The sequence below is a fragment of the Rhinatrema bivittatum genome, chromosome 7, assembly GCF_901001135.1.
Source record: "Rhinatrema bivittatum chromosome 7, aRhiBiv1.1, whole genome shotgun sequence".
NCBI lineage: Eukaryota > Metazoa > Chordata > Amphibia > Gymnophiona > Rhinatrematidae > Rhinatrema > Rhinatrema bivittatum.
The window spans coordinates 255,411,984-255,438,633 of NC_042621.1; the positions used below are offsets into that span (position 1 = coordinate 255,411,984).

The 26,650-nt window shown below is 41.6% G+C and overlaps 1 protein-coding gene across 10 annotated transcripts in view; it reads left to right on the plus strand.

The window, feature by feature from the left end:
• The first annotated feature begins 3,439 nt into the window (after positions 1–3,439).
• The window catches only part of DNMBP (dynamin binding protein), a 244,578-nt gene continuing 221,367 nt past the window's right edge, over positions 3,440–26,650 (plus strand). The window contains exons 1-3 of one of the 10 annotated variants that reach the window (XM_029610066.1): positions 3,440–3,520; positions 6,245–6,439; positions 6,573–6,776. The gene's annotated coding sequence lies outside the window, so the exon portion shown is untranslated. Of the gene's footprint in view, positions 3,521–3,645; positions 3,927–6,244; positions 6,440–6,572; positions 6,777–26,650 lie in introns of those variants that run through there. The other 9 variants (XM_029610063.1, XM_029610064.1, XM_029610065.1 and 6 more) reach the window with 9 other exon arrangements.

Genomic DNA, 26,650 nt, shown 5'->3' on the forward strand with positions numbered 1-26,650 from the left:
CAGTGGCTCTTTAATGTGTAGGAGCTCCTTTCTGAGAACTAGTGTAATCATCCAGACCACGTGTCTTCTTCCTAGCTACAGCATAAGCCATGGTGTGCAGGGTCGGTGCAAGGGGATTAGGCACCTTCTGCCTTGTGCCACCCCCCCCCGGCCACAGCCCCAACTCCCCCACCTCCTGCACCTCCCACCCAAAATTAAATAAAATAAACCTGCCATTGCCCCTACCATGTGACATGGGCCAGCCAATGGCACCGGTAGCCCCTGTCACATGGTAGGGGCTAAAGGCCACCAGCGCCATTTTGGTTAGTGGCAGCCGACAGCCTGGGAGTGGCAGCTCGCTCCTGAGCCCCCCACTGGACCACCAGGGCTTTTCGTGAGTCTTGGGGGGAGGGTGGCGTGACAGGGGAGAAGGCAGCGTGAGGCCCCTGAAGCGGCCTCCTCACCCTGCCTCATTGGCTTGTGAGCGGCAGCAGCAACCCCTAATGGGCAGCGCCCTAGGCCCAGGCCTAGCTTGCCAAGTGCTTCCACCGACCCTGATGGTGTGTGGTAATTAATGGGCAGCCGGGTCCTGCTTTGTTCGGCACACACACTGCACACAGCTCCTCACCTTCCCTATTCTGATTCTTCCTTTTTAGCATGTCTTATCCCCATTCTGAGTGAGACAGAAAGAGTGTGCACTGCACACTTGATGTGATTCACTTTGAGAAGATAAAATTTGCCATACTGGGTCAGACCAAAGGTCTATGAAGCCCAGTATCCTGTTTCCAACAATGGCCAATCCAGGTCACAAGTACCTGGTAGGATCCTAAAAGTTTGATAGATTCCATACTGCGGCAGCAGTGGAGGAGCTCTGACAGCAACATGTGGCAGCCAAGGTACGGTAACTAACCAAGCCTGCATACACCAACTTCTCCCTTCTATTGCACTTCTACATAGAAGGAATTTACCCACCATGAGGAGTTCATCTGGAAGAGAGACTGGTGGAATTTTCAGTGCTTCCCTAGCTCTTCTTTTGTCCATATGAATTATCTCCATGTCCACATTACCTGCCCCATGAAGGTTGGTGACACACAACAATTATGTAAATGTAGGCGTTCCCTAGGCTTCAAAAGGTTAGGAGGGGAAGGATGAGAGCATCTAAAGCAGTTGAAAGTATGGTTTTGTCAGAACAAAATGCCTTATCAACAGACTGTGATAGGGTAGCAGAGAAGAGATATGAGAGCAAAGTAGAAAGGATGCAAGCATCAATAGCTTGGTGACAGGGCAGGACTGTGGGGGGAAAGGTTGTCAGAGGATGATCAGAAAGGGGAAGAACAGAGGTGGAAAAGCTAAAGCATTTTGCTATAGAAAAGTACATGGACATATATTGCACACATGGCAATGTGAAAGTTGGACAATCTAAAAGTCTGAACAGAGTAAGTGATCATTTGGAAATGTATATAGGAAAAGGATGGAGATTGTGATAGAAGGTGTGACAATATACGATTCTTCTCATATTTTTTTGATTTAGCCTCTCTCCCCAAGCCAATTTCCTAGCCACTGAAAAACATGCAGGTGTTACTTTCTGCATACACATTTATGCACATAGTTTTGAAAATCAAAAGCATGCATGTAAATTCTTTCCAACCCAGCTCCGCCCTCTGGAATACCTGCCACAAGTGTGGGGAAAAGTATATGTGCATTTGATTTCCTTGCATACATTTCCCCGTCCAGATGATTTTCCAGAGCCAATTTATGCACATAGAACTAGAGTTCCTGCACATAAATCGTTTTAAAAATTGCCCCCTCGGACGCTAGAGCTAACACTCCCTAACTTCTTTTTCCAGCCTATTTTAATCATGATGCAAGTGAATACAGTTTTTAAAAAATGTGAATGAATTATGAAAAGAAATATAAACATCAGTAGATGGTCCATCCAATCAGCACATTTCTGCCTACCTACTGTGCTGTCATTAGTTTTACTCAATCTGTGGGCTTTTCCTTCTATCTCTCCTTTCACCTTCACCTCAGTCACTAAGGTGGTAACTTTCAAACAGCCGTGCGGGTGTACATTCGTGTATGCCAGCTTGCACCCAGAGACACGGTCATTTTATAACATACGCACGTATATGCATGTATAAAATTGGCTGTATGTGTGTGCAATTTTATATGGAAACGCACATGTGCGCGAAAATGCCGGCTCTACTGCGTAAGACTGGGGATTTTACTAGATACGCATACTGACACAATTACCAGTTTCCCCAGAAAGGTTAGGACTTCCTAATCCCGACTTAATGTACTTCCCTTTTGCATTTTTAGCCCTAACTCTTAAAATCCCACTAACTAGCCTTGTTTTTTTGGTTTCATTACTTACATATCATCCACAACAGAAGTTACGTGGTAGAGGACCCTGGTGTGCGCTTGTGCATGTAAGTACTTATGTGCACATTTCATGTTACATATCTGGACCGCCCATGTCCTTACCCAAATCGGCCCCTTTTTTTGTCTTTTCCATTTTGCGTGTACCGGGAGATACACGTGTACCCGAGCACTTCTAAAAATTTGTGTGGCATACGCCTGCCCAAGATTCTAGCTTATCTCCCAGCTTTGGCGCATATAGGGCTTTTAAAATTCGCCTTTAAGGTCCCTTTGTATCTGTTCCAAGTATGCTTGAATTCTACCACTATTTTGTCTCCTGTCACCTCCAATGGACATCTGCTCCGTGTCCACCACCCTTTCAGTGGAAAAGTATTTTCTTGCATTCCATTGTGCCTCCCTCACTATAGTTCCATATGATCCCAGAAACCAAGCAGTACCGTCAAGCAAGACCTTGGGGACCTAGGCAGCTGCATGTTTGGGTAACACCCTTACTAGTTTTTGGGCAATAGTCTTGCTAGTTTTGTTTAGATTATTACAAAAGCATGGTGGTAAAACATGGGGGTTTGGGAGACTGGGTGCTAAGTATACAAATTACTATTCTTAATCCGTCTATCTAAGATGACTAACAACCAGAGAAGTGAAATAGCCTAGTGGTTAGTGCGGGGGGGGGGGGGGGGGGCTATAATCCAGGGAAACCAGCATTCAAATCGCACTGTTACACCTTGGGCAAGTCATTTTACCCTCCCTTGCCTAGCACGTGAATGTATCCTCTGAAGCACTGAAAAGCAGCGTATAAAAATCTAAATAAATAAAAACTGACGATGAGTAGTGAGCAGTCAAGCTTCTATAGCTGGCAATTAGCATACATTTTTAGCAGTGCAGCCTGGAATAACTGGGCAGACTAGATGGGCCAATTGGTCTTTATTTGCAGGCATGTACTATGTCCTTCAGCCTTTCGTTACATACAACATGGGTTCTTACCCCAGTCCTCGGTATACACCTAACCAATCAGGTGTGCCTAATCTATCTCATGCATATTTACTGTGGATAACCTGACTGGCTAGGTGTCTCCCGAGGAGGCAGGATTGAAAATTCGTCTTAAAGAACTTGCATACACTGACGGTGAAATAAGGTCTGGAACAGCCCGTTCAGCTGACCTGGTGTGAGTTGGTATACCTAGAAGCCTGGGCCAATGTTACCAATTTGGTAATTTTCTCGCCAAGCTAGCCTGCTTTTTAAGTTCATTAGTGCTTTTTTCCTGCTGCCGGCTTTCCATCACGCTGTCGCCGACAATGACCCACGACCCTCTGCTTCCTCACTTCCACATTCAGCTCCACCTCTAGCCGCCAACATCGTAAAGCACGGGGGAAGGAGGCTCGGATGCGCTGCGCATGCGTACCAGCACGGAAACGTCACAGGCAGCCTACCGGCGAGAACTTGTCTGAATCCAAAGGGCGCTTCCGGTCCCGCGGGCACTAATGATCTTGCGCATGCGCTTTGCGGTTGTCGCTGCTCCTATCCCAGGTACAGTGTGCCGTAGTCTTTCCTGGCGGTGAAGAGAAAGTAAGGTTTGTGTTTAGAAGCATTATTGAGCGCAGATAAAATAACTTGAATATGGTATTTTTTTATTTTATGCGCTGTTGTGGAGAGAAGAGGCGGGATAGGGCAGCTGATTGAGGCTGGTCGGTCAGAGTTGGATGGCCTGAGGCACTGAAGAGAGCAACGGGATTGGGGGTCGCTCTGAGCCTTAAGTCCTGAGGTTAACCGGTGCTCGGTCGGCTCTTGAGCTCACGATGATGGAACGAGCATCTGTTGTAACTGTCCAGGCCGGTGGCTTGCGGTTGCCATGGAAACGCAAAGCCCGTGCTTGCCACTGTGCGTCCAGAAGCACAGGTGTAGTTATCTCCAAGTGCTAGTGCAGAATCGGTTCCCCTTTGCAATCTGCCCCCCCTCCCCCATACCAGTATGACCTTCCATTCAAAATAAGCAAACTACACATGTGCATTAAAGCTCGCTTAATAAACTCATTGTATCTTTTGAGTTTGGGCATTGTTAGTGAAGCTGGTTTTACTTGTTGAACGCACCGTCAAATAAGCAGGTGCATGCTGGGTTGAGTAATATTTTAATTTATTTAGAATTAAAAAAGGTCTATGGGCTCCAAGTTCGGAAATATACCCATGTATTTGGAAGGCAGAATAATAATGGTACTAGAATTTTGAAGGAAAAAACAAGTTTTTTTTGTAGGTTAGTGTTGGCTTGATTATTGGGAGTATGGAGAGACTGCTTTGTTCATAAGATGATGTCTGCTGAAAAGGTTTTATCATTTATGTATATTAGTTTAGGGCATGGTTTCCTGAGTTTTTAAATACATAGGTTTCATTTAAACTGTACAGCATTGTGATTGCTATAATGAAAGACTTTTTAAATAAATTAGTCCACCTGAATATGAGAAATAAAAGTCAACAACTTGTAGGTGAGACCTTTATATTGGGGTAACTTAAAACTAGTCACTGAGGTTTTTAAGTTAGTCCAATAAAAAGATATTGTCTACAACTTGTTTGCTGACTTTCTGTTTAAACTGGACATTTCACTATAATTTACTTTGAGGCCCCTACTTTTGGAGAGCTGGGTCTATAAATATTTTAAATATATAAATAAAATAAATAAAAGTGCTAAGTTGTAAATATATGTCCCTGAATCTGTGATTCCATCTGCCAGGCGCTTTCTCTTCCTCAGATCGCACAAAGGGACAATCTTTAGAAAATTAGTGGGTTTTTTTTTTTATTAGGAACTTGTCAGTTTCAGCACATATTCACAGAAAGAAAGGCTAATCAGCAATAGCAGAGATACAGAAAAACATAGCAAAAATACAGATAAGATGTGCCCTGCCCTGTCTGTTGCATAATATTTACAGGAACAAATCACATTTTTACATATTTTCTCCTTTTAATTTTTCCATACATAAATTAACTATACCTGTATTTTGTGATGTCATTACATTATATTGTTTTCAAAATTGATATCATCTCAGATTTACTTAGTCTATGGTGCTGTCTAACAGATGCAAACTTTGTTCAAATCCAGAAGTTACTGCAGTATTTTTCTTGACCTTTTGCCTATATCTACTCTACAGGTAACACAGCAAAATTATGGTTATTTGCTACATTTGTACATCTATGTGTAGTGCCCTTTTGTTTCTTCCCATGCTCACATAATGAGAGAAGTCTGAGGCCAGATGTCCTTATCTTAAAGCCTACAGTATGCTTATGACCTTTTGATGTTTTGATGTAATCTCGAGTACATACTGGATGCAGTTTTCTTTTGGTTGCACAAGTAACAGCTTGTCTAACACTCTGTGTTATAACTACTGGGGCTTTTGATGATTCTTCCTACTTTAAGCTGGCTCCTATTGTTTTCTGTACATTTTAAGCACATTTCATTGGAGACACACTTGCTCTTGAATCTTCCAAAAGTGCGATTAACACTATTTTGGAATGAAAAGATTTATGGAGCAATTTCTAAACAGCCCACAGAACTTGCAGGCCTGCATAAACATTTTCACAGGGAAACCCTATGTGGTAATTCTTTTTGAAATATGGGCCATCTAGAAGTAGGGGCTGTACTCTGAGCATGTATATTTGCAACTGCTTTGAATGTATCCCTGTGGACTTTCCCTCCCCTGACCTTACTTCACCCTTTTTCTGTCATGAGTAAAAGTACACATGCTGTGAACATTGTAGAAAGGGCAGTTTTTAGTGAGGCTTACAGCTGTTTACCTCCAGCAAAGTTTGAAAATTACTCTCTTTTCTCTTGTTTATTGGTGGAATGGTGGATTTGTTGCTCAATAATGGATTAATTTGAAAAGCACGTCGGGCTTTCTTTTCAGGGAGCATCAAGAGGCTGTAATGTATGGCCTCCAACAATTTTCTAGTTTCTCTAATACTCAACTTTCACGTGGAGGATGAATATTATTGCAACTTCCTCTGGCTTGAAGAGCAAACTGCTGCTCCCTATAGAGAGCTACAGCACATTGGTGTGACCCTCAAGCATCATCATTAGAGCTTTCCTTTGCACAGGGCATGTGAGTGAACTCAAGGAGCTTAATTCAGGAATCCGTTATGAGTTTCTGATTTACGGTTCAATGCATTAGCCATTGGGCTATCTATTTTTTTTAATTACTAGAGTATTCCAACCCTGTCCTGTTTTATTTTTAGATCTATATTCTGAAGTGCTTTATGGAACCAAAATGTATGCGTGACCGGAACTTATGGTGGAATCAGGAAGTAAGCATGAAAAGAGCAAGTACTGGACAATCCACAGAAGTCTGGAGCCTCTGAATGGAAATCCATCTTCTCTACAGTGAACTTGCCAAAAAGAATTGATTTACAGACTGCCACCTCTGCCATTTGAGCTATACAGTAAAGTTATACATATTACATTTGCCTGTGTTTTTAGTCAAGAGTCCTCTGTGTGTAATGTGAATTGATTTCACTCCTCAGCTCACTTGCCAGTTCTTTAAATAAAAGGCAAAGAAACAAACCTCACATGTGACATGAGTAAAGAGATATGAAGGATATGAAAAGTAACTATAATGTTGAACTCTTCTGTCGTGTAAAGAAAAAAAATATTTTTGTCTTGGCAATTGTTGAAGAAGTTTTTTTTAATTCTGATGATAACTCTTGCCCCTTCTTAAGTCTTGAGCTTGTTAAATCCTGAAACAATTCTTCTCCTCCTCGAACCACCACTATTGGCTGCATTTTGACTGCACTTCTGTTGGCTCTGTTTAGAAAGAAAGTATTGAAAACATGAGTCCTGCAAACCTTGGAGGTTTTAGAGAAGCCATTATCCTGCAACTAGCCAGGCCCCTGATAGTTACCTCTGTTCTCTTCTGTTTCTGAAGCATCGTCACTACTCATGCAGCCCAATGGATCAAGGAGTAACGAAGCAAACACTGCCTTTTGCCTTCCTCTGTCTCCTTTCTTTGGCCGGTGGATCAAGAAGTAAAAATGCAAGCTCTGCCTTCTAAGTGCTTACCACTACCCTTGATGTCACAAACTCCACTTCCTCTAACTGAATGCAGGCAGCTTGATATACTTACACTTCCCCTAGTCCTCAGTTTCAAGTAAATATGGAATTTTAGGCAGTGCACACATGCAGTTTCCTGCCATTTTTCAAATTATTTTGCTGGCTTGTAAGTTAAAAATTTCTTTGAGCTGCTATTGTTTTTCAGTTTATTAGGGAAGGGGCTCCTGCTCATTGCACACATTGCCAAAAAATGTGATTGCTTTCCCTTTGAAATATTGGGCTAGTTTTGAAATGACTTTGGACTATACATTTAGCTTGTACCTGGATTCTGTTCCTGAGGCCAGTCGGAATGGGATCAGAGGAAGACAGCAAGTGTGGGAGGGTAGCTTGGTGTCATCTAAACTTTTAGGTTTATATCTTTCCAAAGTTTCAAAGATGCCTGGGAAAAGGGGTCCAAATCAGGTCATTTAATTATTACAAGGTGATGACTAGCCTGGTAGAAAATTAGTAGTATTGCACGAATGGCAGTAACTATCTGTGATTTATAATGAAGTAATAACTTTTCTTTGCATAGTGATTCTAAAAGGGTGTCACTAGGTGTCCCATAATAAGTCTGCCATTGTACAATGGCAGCAAGAGGGTAACTGAGTGTAAGAGTGGTCAGAAGGCCTTATACTGTATAGCTTTCTAAACAGTGCAGGAGCACCAATTCTGCACAGCCAGCTATTATTATAGCTTGTAATATATAGTATCAGTTGCATTGCAGATATACTTCATGTATATTCATTGTGTATATCCTGAAAAACTGTGACATTCCAGGATCAGGTTTCCCTACCCCGATTGAAGTTCAAGTGCCTATTGAATAGGGTGATCAAACAAGGATCACCGGTACACTCGTTAAGGGCATCAGTTGTCCATGCTGCACTGCATGATTGCATTATATGGAAAAATCTTCCGATTTATCAAGATCTTATCTTAAGAACATAAAAAATTGCTCTACTGGGTCAGAACGTGGGTACATCAAGTCAAGTATCCTGTTTCCAACTGTAGCCAATTCAGGTTACAAGTACCTAGCAAGATCCAAATCAGTAAATAGATCCCAAGCTGCTATTAGGCAGTGATAAGTAGTGGCTGTTCCCTAAGTCTGCTTGGTTAATAGTTTATGGACTTCTCCAGAAACTTGTCCAAACGTTATGCTAACTATATCCTCCGGCAATGAATTCCAGAGCTTAATTGTACACTGAATGAAAAAGAATTTTCTATGATTTGTTTTAAATGTGTTACTTACTAACTTCATGGAGTGTCCCCTAGTCTTTTTATTTTTTTGAAAGGGTAAATGACGAATTTATATTTACCTGTTCTATTCCACTCATGATTTTATAGACCTCTACCATATTCTCCCTGAGTGGTCTTTTCTTCAAGCTGAATAGCCCTAATCTTTATAGCCTTTCCTCATAGGGGAGCCTTTCCATCCCTTTTATTTTGGTCACCCTTTTCTGTACCTTTTCCAATGCAACTATATCCTTTTTGAGATGTGGTGATCACCTGTTGATTTCCATTTCTCCAATCTGTACTAGAATATATTTCTTTATTTATATTCCACTTTTTGGCACTTTTAAGCAGATTACATTAACTGTAATTTAAAGAACTTGACAACCAGTCACTTTTGCCAATGAGTGCAGATACTCATGTGACACTGTCCAGATCCTTACCTCACACTAGTCCAAACAGAAGTGTTAGTCTAGTCCAGCGATTCTCAACTGGTGTGTCGCTAATATTCTCAGAGGATTATAGCATTATGGCAATCTTTGCTAGCATTGACAGCCACAGTACTGGAATAGATTTAAGGGGGTCCAGAGATATTTTATTTATACAATTTGACTTTTATTCCCTGATAAGACTCAGCAGTTTATAATAAAACAATCCACAGATGAAGCACAATGCCTAATACATCAAATCCAACAGTACAATTACTCAAATAGACTAATACACTCTATACATAATAACCCACACCTAAAACCTAAGAATTTAAATTGTCAGTATGTTAAAGAACCATCCTTTCAGTTTTTGTCTCAATAACAAATTTTCTAATCTTAAATCCCCTGGTAATGCATTCCACCTCAGTGGAGGCCTGTCGATGAATCTTTCCCAAAAGATGATTAATTTTTGGCATTAAACTGAAGGCAAAAACCAGGTGACATTCTTGACTGGATCATAATACTATTTGGGAGCAGTACTCAACCTATTTAGTTAAGTAAGAGGGTACAAAGTGCTTAAGTGCTCTAAATGTAATAGAATTTTAGACTACATTTACAGTCTGATATGCAGCCAGTGGAGAGCAATCAACAGTGGGGTGGCCCTATCTGACTATTTATGTGTAGTAATGATCTTAACTGGTCCAGAATACTGCAACTGTAATGTGGCCAACAGCTTGTCAAAAAGACCCAGATATACTACAGGTAAACTGTGGTAGTGTGAGTGCAGCTATGTATTCTATCCTTTAACAGGAGTGAGCAAAGAAAATGAGGCAATCCAGCTCTTGTTTTATCTTTTATTTCTGCTTTCTCTAGGACTTTAGTCCCACCTACCTTGGATCTACCTTTCTGTAATAGCTAATACATATAATAATCATACAATTAAACTAAATTAGATTCACAAAGAATAATTGATATTTTCCATTTAGAACACCACCCTCAGGTTCTGAGGTGATTGTAGGCTTTTTCTTATTCCCCATGTCGCCAATATATTTTCTCTTCCTGATGCTAACCCTCCCTAATCTTATTCCCTGCTGCAAACCACAACTACTATCAAGTCCACCGTCTCCTAGCCCTACATTCTTGATCTCACCTGCCATTCTGTCATCTGCACTGTCCACTGCTCTGGACTACATTGGTGTCATTTCTACTATCCTGGGCATTATCTCATCCTTATTGCTTCTGGCACAACTCTACATATCTTCTCTGTATTCTCCTCCTATTTTCAATCCCAATCCTGGCCCTTCAAGACAATTTTCACCCCATCATCCAATATCAAGCTGTAACTCCTCCAGTCTTATCATTATTCCCCTTCTTTCTCCCTCTTCTCTTCCTTTCTTGTGCTCCCTGAGGAATACAAACTCTATCTCCAAGAAGCTTGCCTTTATTCATGACCTTTTTACCTCTCTTTCTCTTCATTACCTTGCCTTAACGGAGACCTGGCTTTCCCCTGCATTGCTTCAGTTGCTGCTCTCTGTCATGGTGGTTATCTCTTCTCCCACAAACCTCGCCAGCGAGGTGATGATGTTAGACTTCTGCTCTCTCCCTCCTGTAGATTTCAGCCCTTTCTCCCACCTCAATCCAACTCTTTTTCTTCCTTTGAAGCCCATTCCATCCACCTAGTCATTCCACTACCTCTCCGGGTAGCTGTTCTAACGATCCCCTGATAAATCTCCCTCCTTTCTCACTGACTTCGATTCCTGGCTTTCCTTCTTCATTGACCCATCTTCCCCTTCCCTTATCCTTGGTGACTTTAACCTCCATGTGGACGACCCCTCCACCTGTTATGCCTCAAAACTCCTTTCTTTAATCTATTCATTTGATCTCCAACTCTGCTCTACCACCCCTACACACCAACATGGCCACTGCTTTGACCTAGTCTTTGCTTCCTACAACTGTTGTTTCTCAGACTTCACCACCTCGGTTCTTCCTGTCTCAGATTATTACCTGATAACTTTCACACTAAATCCTCCTCACACCCCCCCACCCCACCCCCGATTCATCCTTTCACCACCTAGACCTTTAGGAATCTTCTAACTGTTGACCCTTGTATCTTCTCCACTGCTGTTTGGTCTCTCCATTCCTCCACGACATTGTCCAAATCTGTTGAAAAGCAGTTTCTTTTTACAGCCTAGGTCACTCTTTCCTCTCCTCTTACCTGTCCTGTAAGGCATGCTAAACCCCAGCCTTGGCTCACCCCTAGAATTTGTTGCCTATGTTTCTGTTCCCACTCTGCAGAATGCCTCTGGCTAATATCCCGTACCTATGTAGACCTCATACGCTTCAAATTCATACTGATGCTGATCACTTTCCATTCTGCTATTGCACTTGCCAAACAAGACTACTATGTCTAACTGACAAACTGTCTCACATCCAATCCTTGTCATCTCTTTACCTCACTCAATTCCCTCACCTCCCTCCTTCCCTTCACTCTGCCAAGACTATAGCTAACTACTTCACAATATTAGCCTTGAGTACTCATTCAGGTCAACTTTACTTGCCTCTCCCCTACTTCTTTTCTCTCCCCTTCCCCTAGACTCTGCCACACGCTCCTCCTTTCCTGAAGTCACAGTGGAGGAAACTGCTCATCTTCTCTTTTCCTCCATATTCACTACTTGTTCCTCTGACCCTATCCCCACCCAATTCCTCAGCTACATCTTCACTGCCGTCATCCCTTTGATCTTCAATCTTATCATTCTGGGGAGCCTTTTGGGGAAGGGGGAGTCTTTTCCGAAGAGATGGGCTCTACTTTAACCAGTGTGGAACTAGGTTGCTGGCTTTAACCTTTAAAAAGGGGAGAGAGCAGCTTTTAAACTAGAACAATGCTGCATTGTAGTAGCTCCCACTAGAACCTGGTCACCCAGAGATATCATCAGAGGAGACCGGTGATGTGCGATCCCCAGAATTGAGTATGATCTTGCCAGCAGATGGAAGCAACTCAGTACAGTCTGATTCCACTGTCAAGGGCATCTTCTCCACTATTTGGCTGTTGTTAAGGAAATGGTGAATTTTTCAATGGGACCTGAAACAGGGGTCATTGGTACAGAGAAGCACACATGAGACTTCCTTTCTGCACGTCACCATATCCAGGTTAAAAAGATTTTTGCAGGAAGAAAAAAAAGCCCACTGAGAAGCTCTGCTCTCTGTTCCTTCTTCCCAAATGCTGTCTTGCCCCAATTATAGAAATATTCCAAATATAAAAAACCCAAAAGTCTTGATTGTAGAAATCTTCACACCTCATGACTCAATGTTTGGGTCTTTTTTGCAGCAATAACAGCCATGAGTTATTTAGGATGTGCTACCAATTTTGCATAGTGGGATGGTGCAGTTTGTTTGCCCATACTTCTTGGCAGAAACTCTCAAGATCTTTGAAGCTGGCTGGTGATTGTCTGTGGACTATAAGTCTTACCACAGATTTTCTGTTGGTTTCAGATCTGGGCTTTGGGTGGGCCACTTGAGGACCTTCACTTTCTTCTTGCTGAGCCACTCCATTGTTGCTTTTGTTTTTGTGAATCTTCTCCCAGTCTCAGGTCTGTGGCAAACTGATAAAGGTTTTTTTTTTTCCAAGAGCTGCCTGTATTTTGTACCATTTTTCTCTTGATTTTTCACAAGCCTCGCTGCCGAGCATCCCCACAACATAATGTTGCTACCACTATGCTTTATGGTAGGGATGGTGTTAGGTAAAACAGCACATCACATCAACCTTACACACATCGCTTATTATTGAAACCAAACAGTTCTATTTTCATCTCATCAGACCACAAATCCTTTTCACATGTGCATGTAGTGTCCCCTAAATATTTGTTTGCAAATGCTATACAGAAAATATGGTTTTTCGTCAGCAGTGGCTCCCTCCTTGCTACTTCCCCATACAAGCCATATTTGTGGCGTAATCTTGAAATTGTTGCACAGCAATTTCCCCTGTCTCATCCATAGACCCTTTTAGCTCCTCTAAAGTAATCTTAGTTTTATAGTGATCACCTGCAGTAGTTTCCTTTTAACCCATTGCTACTGATTTTGGAGGGACAGCCTGATTGCAGCAGTGTCTTGCTACCACACTCTTTCAAACACTTCACGGTGATGGACCTGACAATGCCTCAAGGGATGCTCAAACACACTGACATTTTATCCCAGGACAAGCAGGATGCTAGTCCTCACATATGGGTGACGTCACTGACAGAGCCCTATCGCGGGAAAAACTTCTGTCAAAGTTTCTAGAAACTTTTGACTGGCACTGTGAGGCCACTGAGCATGCCCAGCATGCCATGATATTCTCTGCCACAGGGGTCTCACTCTAGTCTTCGTCTTTCCACGCTGCTGTAAGTATCGCGGAGATAGGAGCCCTGTGAGTTTACTCACAATTCTGACTGAAAAGTCAATTATTTTTTCACATTCTCACCCATTCAGGATCTCACTCTCCCTTTTGTCACCGGACAGTGACAAATTGATAGCGTTTTTACATTGTAAAAACAAAATTTTTTTCTCACAGAATTTTCATCGACGGCTGTTGATACTGACATGGCTTCAGGGTTCAAAAAATGCCCGATTTGTAATCGAACCATGTCAGTTACAGACCCGTATCTAGAATGTGTAGTCTAGGAGAAAAACACGATATCTCCTCATGCCAACAACGTCAGGAGATGACTCCGAAGGGTAGAAAACTTCGGCAAGAAAAGATGGCACATCTTTTCCAACTTCAACTCCTTCCCTCGCCTTCCACTTCAACCAAATCATCTCCAACAGGAGTTACAAAGAAACTCCCCCTCAAAAAAACGACGATTGGAAGGATCCGGAGATGCAGCATCGCCAGCCCCAAGGTCAGTCACAGAACCACGGCCTAAACACAAACATCGACATCGTCAACCCTCTGCATCACCGTTGCTTCCCCCCCCCCCGGGGGAACCGAGCGCGAAGCAGCATAAAGATACGGATCTACCGTTGCCAGCCGCGCCTACTCCGGTCCCGCCTTCGCAGTCACTGCTATCGACGCCTCCATCGGTGCCGATACTTCTACCTACTACGCAAGACTTAACCACGCTTATCAGGCAAGCAGTGATGGAAGCCTTGAAAACACAACTTCTGGTGACCACGCCGATGCCGGCGATGTCTTCCACACTCATGTCACCGATGCCGATAGCACCGATACCGATGACAATTTTGGTGCCGGGGACATCACCCGCAGTATTCTTGATGCCGGAGAAAACCTCATTGTCAACGACATCGATTCCATCGATGTCTTCGATGACTATTCCCACATCGATTGTTCTCTTTTTTACAAACATAGATGTTGACGACTTCATCGATTTTCACAGCCGATATCCATCTACACTACGGCATCGACACTACAATACAGTACAAAGACATCGGTATCTGCCAAGAAAGCATCAACTAAATTGAAATCTTCGATGCCAAAACATCCGCCAACAACTCCACATCTTCCTGAGACTTCGGGTTCTGCAGAAGCAGCGCTGCATAGTATCCTTACTAAGCGATACCAGGATTTATTAGCCTCCTTGCCATCTGATTCTAGAGAAGAGGATCCAGAAGACGAAGACCCTTTACCAGGACCTTCTGGTCTTCCTCCTCCTCCTAGGTCTGCTACATATCATCATCAAACTCAGGAATATGACACTTGGTCTGACACCGCTTCGGATACATCCTCAGAAGCCTTTATGTCTGACCCATCACCACCACATGCCAGGAAACAATCTCCTCCAGAGGACTTCACTTTTTTTTCCAACTTCAACTCCTTCCCTCGCCTTCCACTTCAACCAAATCATCTCCAACAGGAGTTACATCCCCTTCAAATTGCAAGCTGAACAAGACACCAGACAACAGACTTTGGAGGTTCTCCAGTTTGTCGACCCTCCAAAGCAAATTGTTGCAATTCCTATACATGATGTCCTTTTGCAACTGCAACACCACCTCTGGGAACATCCCTGTTCTGTCCCAGTAGTAAATAGGCGCATGGATAGTACTTACCTTGTACAAGCCACGCCTGGATATCAGAAACCACAATTGCCCCACCACTCAGTGGTCATGGAATCAGCGCAGAAAAGGTCTAAAAGAACAAGGGTCCACTCATCAAATTCCCCAGGTAAAGACCATAGGTTCCTGGATTCCCTGGGCTGGAAGGTCTTTCAAGGTGCAATGTTGAATTCCAGAATCTCAGCTTATCATCTCTATATGACCCAGAACCAGAGAAATCTTTGGAAACAAATTGAGGAGTTTGTTCCATCTCTCCCCACACAATACCAGGAGACTGCACAGGCTATCATAAACAAGGGTTTAGAAGCCGGAAAGCATGAAGTTCGAGCTGCCTACGATGGCTTTGAGACGGCTTCAAGAGTGGCTGCGTCAGGCATCAGTGCCAGGAGGTGGGCCTGGCTGAAGGCCTCAGACCTTAGACCAGAGGTGCAGGATAAGCTAGTAGATCTCCCCTGCCTAGGAGACAACTTATTCGGATCCAAGGTACAGGATGCTGTGTCTCAATTAAAAAAGCACACAGAAACATTAAGACAGCTATCTTCCCTCCCACAGGATCCCTCCACACATACCAGCCGTAGACCTCCAAGGAAAGACACCAGACGGCCTTTCTACCACAAACGCAGATATTACCTTCCTGCATCTAGACCCAGGCCCTCCAGAACCCAGCAAAGACCACAACCACGGCAACAGAGAGCAGCTAGGCCCTAGCCTGCTCCACAAATAGGACCTGCTGCTGGTTTTTGAAATTTCATCCAGAGAACTGTGCCTTTACTCAAATCCTCAGCCGGGACTGCCTGTGGGAGGCCGGATATCCAAATTTTATAACAATTGGATATCAATAACATCGGACCAATGGGTCCTATCAATAATATATCGAGGATATCAACTCAATTTCATCTCAATTCCCCAAGATTTTCCACCAAGTCAATCTCATCTCAGCGAAAATCAGACTTCAACTACAAATAGAATTATCCACCCTTCTGAAAGCCAGGGCAGTAGAGCCGGTACCCCGGTCTCAGAAGGGAAGAGGATTCTATTCACGTTATTTCCTCATTCCAAAGAAAACCGGAGGCCTATGTCCCATCCTAGACCTCAGAAATCTCAACAAATTTCTAAAGAAAGAAAAGTTCAGGATGGTTTCTCTAGGCACCATGCTTCCACTTCTTCAAACAGGAGACTGGCTTTGTTCTCTGGATCTACAAGATACTTACACTCACATTCCAATATTCCCTCCTCATCGCAAGTATCTACGCTTCATGATGGGTCATCAACATTTCCAATACAGAGTCCTGCCATTCGGCCTTGCCTCTGCTCCCAGAGTGTTCACCAAATGTCTGGCAGTAATAACAGCACACTTGCACAAGCAAAGTGTCCATGATTTTCCATATCTAGACGACTGGCTGATCAGAAGTCACTCTCAAGAGGGAGCTCTCACCTCTCTCAGTCGAACAATTTCCCTACTTCACTCCATGGGTTTTCTCATCAATTATCAAAAATCCCACCTTACTCCATCTCACCTACTTCAATTCATAGGTGCAGACTTGGACACTGTCCTATCAAGAGCCTTTCTACCCGAGGATCGAGCAGAAACATTATCCCTGTTGGCAAACTCGATTTACTCAAAAAAACAGGCAACAGCCCATCAGTTTCTCACCTTACTAGGCCACATGGTCTCCACAGTTCATGTCACTCCTATGGCAAGGCTCGCCATGAGAGTAACCCAGTGGACTTTAAGATCTCAATGGATCCAAGCCATTCAATCACTGCATTCTCCAATTCAAGTAACCCACCAGCTGCGTTCTTCTCTACTTTGGTGGGTAAACAAGGACAATTTGCGCAAGGGCCTACCCTTCCAAAAACCAGTCCCACAGATAACATTAACTACAGATGCATCCACCTTGGGTTGGGGAGCTCACAAAGGACACTCTCCAAACTCAAGGGACTTGGACAAAACTCGAAGCAACATTTCAAATCAATTTTCTGGAACTTCGAGCTATATGTTATGCGCTGCATGCATTCAAGAACTGCCTTTCATATAAGACTGTTCTAATCCAAACGGACAACACAGTTGCCATGTGGTACGTCAACAAACAAGGAGGTACGGGCTCGTATCTCCTTTGTCAAGAAGCTGCACAGATTTGGGGCTGGGCCCTGAACCACTCCGGGCCACTTATCTGGCAGGCATTCACAATGTAGTGGCGGATCGACTCAGTCGTCAGTTCCAACCACACGAGTGGTCCCTGGATCACTCAGTAGCGACCAGAATATTTCAGTGTTGGCGACAACCAACAATAGACCTCTTTGCGTCACATCTGAATCACAAAGTGGACAAATTCTGTTTTCTTCACAAACAGAAAAACCAGCCAGCCAAGGACACCTTTGCTCGCCCATGGAACTCAGGCCTTCTATACGCGTATCCTCCGATACCGCTCATAAACAAAACTCTAGTGAAGCTTCAACAGGGCAAGGGGACCATGATACTCATAGCCCCACATTGGCCTCGACAGGTATGGTTTCCCACACTTCTAGACCTCTCGGTCAGGGATCCAATTCGTCTGGGAGTAGCTCCCACTCTCATAACTCAGGATCAGGATCGGTTGCGCCATCCCAACCTGCAATCCCTATCCCTGACAGCATGGATGTTGAAAGCTTGATTTTATAACCACTCAATCTTTCAACCAATGTATCTCAAGTGCTTATAGCTTCACATAAACTTTCCACACGAAAGAATTATTCTTCCAAATGGAAGAGATTCACTTTGTGGTGCAGACAAAAGAATATTGATCCTTTCACTTGCCCCACAACTTCTCTACTAGACTACTTATACCATCTTTCAGAAGCTGGTCTCCAGACTTCATCTGTAAGAGTACATTTAAGTGCAATCTCAGCTTACCATAACAAAATGGGAGATGCACCTATATCTACACAACCTCTTGTCAGTAGGTTTATGAGAGGTTTAACTCAAATTAGACCACCAATTTGGCCTCCAGTCACAGAATGGGACCTGAATCTGGTTTTAACAAGATTAATGCGTTCTCCTTTCAAACCCATAGATTCCTGTGATCTTAAATTTCTCACATGGAAGACTATCTTCTTCATAGCCATTACATCGGCTAGAAGGGTTAGTGAGTTACAAGCACTTGTCACATACTCACCCTATACGAAGTTCCTACATGACAGAGTGGTTCTCTGTACACATCCAAAATTCCTTCCCAAGGTAGTTACGGAATTCCATTTGAACCAATCCATAGTTTTACCCACATTCTTTCCAAGGCCTCATTCTCACCAAGGAGAACGGGCCTTACATACCTTGGACTGTAAGCGTTTTACTTAAACCGCACTGCAGTCCGCAGGAAATCCAATCAGCTTTTTGTTTCCTATGATCCAAACAAACAGGGTAAAGCAGTGGGTAAGCATACTGTGTCCAATTGGCTAGCAGATTGCATACAGTTTTGTTATGAAAAAGCAGGCCTTCCTCTCCAAGGGCAAGTAAAGGCACATTCAGTAAGAGCAATGTCAACTTTAGTAGCACACTATCGTTCAGTGCCAATCCTTGACATATGTAAAGCAGCAACATGGAGTTCTCTTCATACCTTTGTGGCTCATTACTGTTTGGACAAAGAAGCACGACAAGATTCAGCCTATGGACAATCTGTCTTAAAGAACTTGTTTCCAGTTTAATCCCAACTCCTTCTACATCCAACCTGCTGTAATCTTCGGCTCTGTCATTTTCAACAACAATACATCACTGTTGCTTCACTACAAAATGTCTCAGCCTCTAGCTTGCTATTCACCCATATGTGAGGACTAGCATCCTGCTTGTCCTGGGATAAAGCAAAATTGCTTACCTTGTAATAGGTGTTATCCCAGGACAGCAGGATGTAGTCCTCACAGAACCCACCCGCCACCCCGCGGAGTTGGGTATCATACCTTTTATTATTTTTTGCTAAAGCTTATTGCTACAATACGAGACTAGAGTGAGACCCCTGTGGCAGAGAATATCATGGCATGCTGGGCATGCTCAGTGGCCTCACAGTGCCAGTCAAAAGTTTCTAGAAACTTTGACAGAAGTTTTTCCCGCGATAGGGCTCCTTCAGTGAAGTCACCCATATGTGAGGACTACATCCTGCTCTCCTGGGATAACACCTATTACAAGGTAAGCAATTTTGCTTTCTTATAGCCTTCCCCCAATCTGTACCTTTTTGAATAATTCACCAAACAGGAGCAGTGCAGAATTGAAAATTCATTCAGGACATAATCATGCATCCAAGACAGTAATTTGTTTTCTAATTCCAAAGATGATTTATTCAACCCTTGAAATATAAATATTCACAAATACCCTTGAAAATGCTGAGTGTCCCCCCTTTTTTTAAATAATAACATCCTGCAGTTTTTTGGGCAGCGACTTGTTTGACATGTTTTGAACTTTTGCTTCAAATTCCCTTCATGCAGCAGAAAAAGCCTGATTCTTCATCTGGAAGTATTGAATTAGCTCGGCTATTGTGATTGGACACAAGTGGGCTCTATTTAACTTTATAGGCCTTGTTAAGACCATTTTGGGTTTACTACAGCAAAGGATATGAAGATTTGTGCAGTCAAGACTTTTGCTGTTTGTTTTACAGTATTCTTAATTACTTTTGGAATATTTCTGTAATTGTTCTTTCACAATAAAGTGTAGAATAAGTAGTGTAGATCACTGAAACAAACTCCCACTTTAATGTATTTTGATTCTGTATTTTATTAGACAGAATGCAAAAAAATGTGCAAGGGTGTGGAGACTCTTACAAGGCACTGTATACAAGAAAAATTCCAGCAGAATCATTTAACAGAGGTAGTGGAGTAATATTCAGCCACTGGCTAGTTTGCAAAGTTAGCTGGCTAACTTTGGCGGTATAATTGGTGGTGCAGCTGCACCACTAAATATACCTAACTATCTTAAAGTTAGCCAGATAACATTTTTCTTTTTTAAATTTGATTTAAAAAAATAACACTCAAGAATAACTCTTGAAACCAGAAAATCACAGCCATATGATTACAATCTTACAAAAGAATAAACAAATATAAGGAAGACAAAATATACAATACTCTAACTATATTTTGAAACTCTGTTCTTAGATCTGTGCCATTTTGAAGAAAAACTTCCACGTGAGTTGGGTCAAAAAAGAAATAACTAGATCTCTGAAACTTTACAGAAAATTTACAAAGAAATTTTTAACAAAAACATACCCCTATATCTATTATGCTTTTGTAAAAAGTTTCCTTTTTGCTGGGTTGCTTTTTCAAAGTCAGGAAATAAGGACATTTTGTTGACCATAAACATTTCTCTCTCTCACCTGGAAGAACAATGTTAAAATGTCCACTGTTTATCCAACTCATTAGAGAAGGTGACTAATACAGTTTCCCTTTCCATCATCTCATTATTAGAATGTTTTGAAAAGCCTGTAAGATCTAATTCCACAATGTTCTTATTTAAGGCCATTTCAGAGGAATCTTTATTAGGTCAAGGTCAGATAAATTTAATAGGCTAAATCTAAGGCTCCTCTATGGCACAACCACAGTTAGCTGGATAAGTTATCTGGCTATCTTAACTCTGCCCCAGAATGCTCCTATGTTATCTAGATAAATGTAAGCCAAATAAGTGGCTGAAATATTCAAAAGTCGGCATCTAGCTGTATAGCTCACAAGTTATCGGGCTAAATGCCTTTGAATATGAACCCCAATAATTCTCTTTTTTTTTTTTTCTTTTATATCTGCTACACATACACCAGGGCTTTTTCCAGCTATGGGCCCTAAATCCAGCAAGTAGATATTGCCAGTAGGTATTGCACCATGACTATGGCTCCTCTCATCCCAGGGGCTATGGACATGGAGAGCAGAAGAGCCAAGCTGAGAATCGAACTCAGGTCCCTCTGCATGGTGGGATGCACCACTGGTTTAGCCCTGCATTACTAATTTTTACATTGATCTATTACTTTGTTTCCATACTCTTATACATGACCCTGTTCTTCATGTTTGTTTCTGGTACCCTCATTGTATTTTCTTTCTCAAGCAGTTTTTGTATATTTATTTATTTATTTATTTATTTATTTATTTATTTATTTATTTAGAGTTTTTATATACCGGCAATCATGAAAACATATCTTGCTGGTTTACATAGAACGGGGGTGCAATAAATACATAGAACTTAAAAACATAGAACCAGAACTGAGGTGACAGAAGGTACAGTTACATTTAACAATGGAGGCCAAACTTGGAGAAGGAAAAAGAGAAGAGAGGATAGAAATGGTTAAACAATGTACAATTTAAATGTAGTATACAAATGTTATATACAAATGGTAAGGTGTTTTGGGAGTATATGAAGTAGAAATGTCTTTTAGGATTTCTACTTTGTCCCAACTCCAGTAATTTTTGCTTCCCACTCCATCTTCAAGGAAATCTATAGTATTCCATTTTTTTGGACTGGTGGTTTTTTTCTTGCTCCTTTTGGGCTTCCAGCTCAATTGGAACTTACCTCTTCTGGCCTGTGTAGGATGTACCTTCATTTGCAACTAGTCGAGGGTTTTCCCCATTTTGTAATCGCCCCACCATCTTCTAGAACTCGATACATGTATACTATGTCTGATATCTTGGTGTTGCTGTTGTGCAATGGCGTGAGCTCTCTCCCCCTCAAGGGGATGTGAATGCTGCCTCCATAGTGTTCTTGACCGGTCCGAAAAACAGAAGTTAGTTTCTCATCATCCTTTTTATTAATATATGTAAAGAACTTAAAGGTTGGTTTTTTCCCTCTCTTTTGTATTATTTGATTCGTTGTTAATCTGATCTTGTCTGATTATTCTTTCACAGTTCGTTTCCAAGCTTTGCAGATTTCTCTTCCTTTTGCAATATTTTGAATTCTTTTTAAATACCTCCTGTTTTCTTTTGGTGTCCTTTCCAGTGAATTCTGTATCCCAGAATACTTTGATTTAGCAAGTTCTATGAAACATAATATCCATTTTTAAAATTTAATATCTTGGTGTTTCCTTTTTGCTTTTCAGCTTTTTATGCCTTGTCACAAATGTCTTGTAGGGATCTGTGTTCTCCATGGCTTTGTCACCCACAGATCCTTCACACTCCCCTCTTAGAGTTGAAGGACCAGATCCCAAACAGCCCCTATTATGGTCAGGGCTTTTACCAACTGATAAACATAGATCCTCTTAATGGTATCCATAATCTTTGTCCTCCTTGTTCTCATATCCCATTCAATTTCTGGGTAATTGAAGTTCCTCATTAATAATAGTACTGTGATTTATTGTGAATGTTGCTTGTAATCTGCTGAGATTTGTGGATCAGAGGACTATGAATTTTGTAAAAAATAAAATAACTTGGCTATCTTCCCCTCTGGATTGGTGGGTAGTTTATAGCATATTCCAAGTTCTTGCATCTTATTCTTTTGGCAACCTATATTGTCTCTGCTTCCTCATTCATAATACAGTCTACACTTTCTCATTCATATCTCCCTCAATATCCTCCCTGAGGATAGGATGTAAGAAATGTCTGTCCAGGAAGAGTGTGCACGTGGGATTGGCACTCTTGTAGTTCCAGCAGTGTCTCAACCCCTGATAACGAGGTGGAATTCTGTCTGTCTCTTGTATCAACTCATGTCGCTGCTGTTACCAGCATGGCTCTCTCTTACTTTGAAGTCTTTGTCTTAGCGGTGTAGCTGTAGTGTCTCTGTCACTATGACTTTGCCATTGGTTCCTGTGTGGTCCTAGTGCCGCCAGCTTCAATTAACTACAAACTGTAGATCTGCCAGTGCTGCTTGTCATAGTGGATCCACAAGGTAGACAATCTGGAAAATCCAGAATTTGGCACTATCATACCATGTTTCTTAAACTTACCAAAGCATTAATCTATGGCTGCTGTGGTTTGGCCGGTCACAGACGGACAGACACAATCTCTACATAAAGGAGTGACTTTTCAAACTAGTTAATGCTTAAAAGTAGCATATATATTCAAAAGCCCATTTATGCATGTAAAACCATTTTGAAAATTGCCTCCAAAGTTCATCCAAGAGCGCCTAAAAAGTTGTTTCCCCTCTCTGCCTAGTCATGAGACACCAATTTCAGCCATCTCTGTCTGCAATTAGTTGTAAATCTACATTTTATTTCCATCATGCTGCTTATTTGCGTACAAAACTTTGATAATCTTATGCTAAATATTCTTGAGAATAGTTGGACTTTTATTTCCTTAGATATGTAAGTCTTGTTAGATTCCTCCAATTTCATCTGAATTGATTGGCTTTATGTTGCCATTCATTGTGTCTGTTACTGCCCAGAATTTTGCTCTCTGGGGTAGGGTTTGTTGATTCTCTTGGCACATGGAAGCTTCTAATTAGTCTAGTAATTTTAGATTAAGAGGAAGATGGCAATCTAAAACAACTGTGACAAGTTTATTTTGGCTTGTTTTCTTTTCCTTTAGCATGCAGAGTTTAGTTGGTTCTAAAATGGCTTTGCTCCTTTCTGTGCTCGCCAAAGTCTGAATTTAGTTCTGGTTTTTGAGATGTCTTATGCCACGTGCTGGGGTGTAATTCTTCTCTAAAGTGATGTGCATATAAGATATGCTGTTTCTGTTCTTTTAGGATTGGGAGAGAAGGTTGCTTCTGTAACGGGTGGAGGCTGAAGCATTGTTTCTGTTTTCTCATGTGTGGGTGTATGAAGGAGCTGTTTCTATTCTTTCAGATTACTGTGTCAGAATGCTTTTTCTGTGGTGTGCCTGTGATGAGCTATTTCTGAGCAATGAGCAGTAGATTTTTTTTCTTTCTTGCAGCTGAAATTGCAATAAGATGGAAGTGCTGCAGGTAATATTTTGCATGTGGGAAAGTGGGTCTATTATCCCAGCAATAGTGGCAGGTTTAGAATTTTGTTTAGTTGCCAGAAAATCTGCAACTTGAACTAAATCTAAACTGTCACGGAGAATATGGGAACAGTATATTTGCAGAGTATGCCTGGTGCTACTGGGTGTGCAAACCATGCAGTTGCACAGGTGCCACACATGGGGGCAGTGCAGGGAGGGAGAGACTTGGCGGGGCCATCACAGCCGAAGAAACTGAAGGCAAGAGAGGCCTCTGTATGAGTGAGTGAAAACATGTATGAGAGAGCATTTGTGAGTGAATGTAAGAGAGAGAGAAAGAGGGAGCGTGCATGTGGGAGAAAACAAATGTGTGTGTATGTATATGAAGGAGAGGAGAAAGTTTGTGCGTACCCTGCCCTGCCACCACTCCCCCCCCCCCCCCCCCCCCTGCTTACCTCCCCATGTTTCCTCCTTCCACAGGATATATTACGTTAATAATTGCCTAGGATAAATCTCCAGCCGAACTCAACAATCTGTTTATGTCTCGCTACTCTATTGTTTTTCGTTGACTATTTTATCACTCTCCAGTTGTAATCGTTTACAATCTTTCCTGTCTTCCATCTCCCATGTTTTTGCTCCCTGTTTAATGTAACTTTACCTTCTACATAGTTGTTAAATTGGTTTCCCCCAGTTCCATTGTAAACCGGTACGATAAGACTTTGTCTGGAGTATTGGTATAGTAAAAGAATTTAAATAAATAAATACTACTACTGCCCCCACCACACACACACACGAGACTAACCAGGTAAGAGAAAGGGCATTGTCTTTAGCAGGACCCACACTCTGGAACACAATGCCTTTGGAGTTCAGATTACAGAGAGACCCCAAAACATTCAAGAGAAGTCTAAAGACATGGCTTTTTAAACAAGCCTTTTATAAAGAGATCGGAGAATAGAAAATACACTGGAATAAACAGAAGAGCACCGGCACACAGCACTATTCTCATAAATGTGCATTACAATATTTTAACAAATTGAGTACACAATACTGTGTTATATTATTACATTCAAATGTGGTTTTTTTGACCTGTAAAAGTACCTTCTAGGTACACCTGGCCAGAACCTACATCACTAAACATTTGTACGTATTTTTATGATTTAATGTAACCGAAACTTAATGGCACCTGTTAGAATGTACTATAGTATGCTTACTCCAAACTTACTTATGTGCCTACATGTAGACCGTTGCGATGGTATATAACTTAGCGACGGTATAGAAAAGACTTTATATAAATAAATAAAAATTTTTCATGATAGTCTCAGGGTGACTGGAAAAAAAACGTTTTTAGACATGGAGAGTGGGAGATTGCTTGTTTATTTTTAAATCCTCAGTTTTATTTATTGTGTTTTATTTGATGTATCTACTGTTTTTGAAATATTTTATTTGAATTTTGGAAATAATTTTGAGTTTCTAATTATTGGATGTTCCATTCTTCAGCTGTTTTGAAATATTTTTTCCATTTTATTTGTATGGTTTTAATATTATGGTTAATGATTTATATTGTTTTGTGTTTATAAGGAGTGGTGCTTTCTCTGAGTTTCTGTTGTTACACTGTATACAGAGTCTGGCTTGTTGCAGTTTCCAGTTCAGTTTGTCTTCACCTGTCTATACTTTATGGTATCTCTCTTCTGTATTTGGTAAGAGTCTATATGTGTGACTGAGGTGAGGTAGTCTGCTAGCGTGTAGTTTCTGTGTAGGGATCTATAGCAGCTTGGCTTTTTCTGTTTTGCTAATAGGAGGTGTATTGGTGTGTTATAGCCTGCTGTAATATTTGCAGTGTTGATTTTTCATAGGTAGGGTTGATACTGTTTGAGTGCTGGCAGTTACTGCTATTTTGGTATGGAAGGTTTACTATATTGTAATTGTAATTCAGTTTCCTAATGGCTTTCTGAGGGCTAAACCCACACTCAACACGTTACAATAAGCCTAATGTCATATGAGTCCAAGTGTCTTTTTTTTTTAAGTGTTTTCTGATTTGCACCATAGCATTGAATGTAAATATAATATACATGTTGTGAAGTTTTTACCTTAAGACTGTACTACTGAATGTTATTTTTCACGTACAATCTGTTAATAAACAATTTTTAATTGTGTGTGGAGAGGACTGGAGGGTGGGACACAAGGCTATAAGGTTTACCTATGGCGCCTAATACCCTTGCATTGGCCCCAATTTGGAAAAGTAATAAAAATTGTGTTAAAATAAGCTGAATGAGGAGGGAGCAGCACAGTAATTGTTCACACATGGCAGCAAAATTGCTAGCACCGGCTGTGGCAGAGCGATCTACTTCTCTTGAGAACACTAATACATTAGTGATCTGTTTTGGTTTATGTAAAATGCTGGGTGGTGGTGAAATTCAAAGAGATTAAAAGCCATAGACTGGGAAAGACGAGATCTCCGAGATCAACAAGTGTGGGCTGCTATTGCAGGTCTGATTCTGCTTGTGCCAGCTTCACACATTCCTCCAGCATTCTTCCTTTTCTATGCATGCCACAACAAGTCTGCAGATACCACACACCAGCAACTGACTCTGAGGAAGTGGCTGGATTTTGTAACCCAGAAACATGAAGTGCTTCATGTTGTACTTGACTCCCGGGATTGTAATAATGTGTTATCTTTCTTTTCTAGGACTGGTGAG